The 2,154-nt window shown below is 29.2% G+C and overlaps 1 pseudogene; it reads left to right on the top strand.

The window, feature by feature from the left end:
* Window positions 1–1,432: 1,432 nt before the first annotated feature.
* Window positions 1,433–2,154, top strand: part of LOC113370461 — a 2,249-nt pseudogene continuing 1,527 nt past the window's right edge.

The raw sequence follows: 2,154 nt of genomic DNA, 5'->3' as shown, positions 1-2,154 counted from the left end.
GCAAAGGGCTTTTGGGAAAAAAGGGCGTCACTGATCTTGCCAGATTAGGAAATGCATTTGTGTCAATTCTCCCCTCGGAATAATATTTAGAAGCCTTTAGAAGCTCCCCAAACAGTATTTTTGTACTAATTGTAAGTGACAGAGGGATTAGAGAAGTCAAAAAGGCGAAAAGATATTGGATGAACCCCAATAAAAATATTTATTTTATATAAAATGAATATATATATATATATATATATATATATATATATATATATATTATACAGCAACTCAGTATACTTCAAAATCGTTTTTCTGGAACAGAACTCTAATTTAGTAGAACCATTGCATTAGTGACGGTATGAACCTACGTTTCCAGTTAGTTTTTATCATATAACTTGTAAAATATTTATTTAAAGTACATAGTATATTTAGTGAATTTATGCACAATTGAATAGAATAATAATGCCTGATATCAAGAAACCCTGCAGCAACTCGGTATACTTCAAAATCGCATTTGAAAATGGATCATTATGCCGAATGTCTTAAATGTGCACTTGGTTCTTATAATAATCATACAACCCAAACTTTCCGATTAATATGAATGATGTCTGAGACAAATTTGTTCAATATTATACTATATATATTTTGTTCTAACATCATAATGCCTTAAAGCAACTCGGTATACTTCAAAATTGCATTTGAAAACGATCATTATTCCTAATACTTTGAATGTGCACTTGGTTCTTATGATAATCATACAACCTAAACTTTTCGATTAATTTGAATGATATCAAAGACAAATTTGTTCAATATCAAATACCTAATATTTTGTTCTAACATCACAATGCCCTACAGCAACTCGGTATACTTTAAAAACGCACTTGAAAATACAAAATTAACCAGACATGCAAATCAGTAGAACCATTGCATTAGTAGTGGTATGAACCTACGTTTCCAGTTAGTTTTTATTATATAACTTTCAAAATATTTGTTTAAAATACATGATATATTCAGGGATTTTGTGCAAAATTAAATAATATATGAAATTTTCTAATATCATAAGACCCTACAGCAACTCGGTATACCCAAAAAACGCATTTGAAAACGATCATTATTCCTAATGCCTTGAGTGTTCACTCATTTCTTATAATGATAAAACAACCTAAACTATTCGATTAATATGGATGATGTATAAGACAAATTTGTTTAATATTAAATGCTCAATATTTTGTTCTAGCATTATAATGCTCTACAGCAACTCGGTATACTTTAAAATTGCACTTGGAACTACAAAATCAACCAGTCGAACAGTCAAATTTAGTAGAACCATTGCATTAGTGTGGTATGACCCTACGTTTCCAGTTAGTTTTTATTATTTAACTTTCAAAATATTTGTTTAAAGTACATAGTGTATTGGGTGAATTTGTGCACAATTGAATAGTGTATAATAATGTCTGATATCAAGAAACCCTGCAGCAACTCGGTATACTTTAAAATGGCTTTTGAAAATGGATCATTATGCCGAATGTCTTAAATGTGCACTTCGTTCTTATAATAATCATACAACCTGAACTTTTCGATTAATATGAATGATGTATAAGACAAATTTGTTTAATATCAAATAACTAATATTTTGTTCTAACATCATAATGCCTTAAAGCAACTCGGTATATTTTAAAATCGCACTTAAAAATACAAAATGAACCACACTTCTAATTTAGTAGAACTATTGCATTAGTGACGGTATGAACCTACGTTTCCAGTTAGTTTTTATCATATAACTTTTAAAATATTTGTTTAAAATACATGGTGTATTCAGGGTATTTGTGCACAATTGAATATTGTATAATATTGTCTAATATCATAACACTCTACAGCAACTCGGTATACTTGAAAATTGCATTTGAAAACGATCATTATTCCTAATACCTTGAATGTGCACTTGGTTCTTATAATAATCATACAACCTGAACTTTTCGATTAATATGAATGATGTCTAAGACAAATTTGTTTAATATCAAACTATATATTATTTTGTTCTAACATGATAATGCCCTACAGCAACTCGCTATACTTTAAAAACGCACTTAAAAATACAAAGTTAACCAGACTTCCAATTTAGTAGAACCATTGCATTAGTGTCGGTATAAACCTACGTTTCCAGTTAGTTTT

The sequence above is a fragment of the Ctenocephalides felis genome, unplaced genomic scaffold, assembly GCF_003426905.1.
Source record: "Ctenocephalides felis isolate EL2017-DRISC unplaced genomic scaffold, ASM342690v1 CF-g0.4_SCAFFOLD_00845, whole genome shotgun sequence".
Taxonomy (NCBI): domain Eukaryota; kingdom Metazoa; phylum Arthropoda; class Insecta; order Siphonaptera; family Pulicidae; genus Ctenocephalides; species Ctenocephalides felis.
The sequence above is the reverse complement of the archived record's forward strand: the minus strand, read 5'-3'. Positions and strand labels throughout refer to the sequence as shown.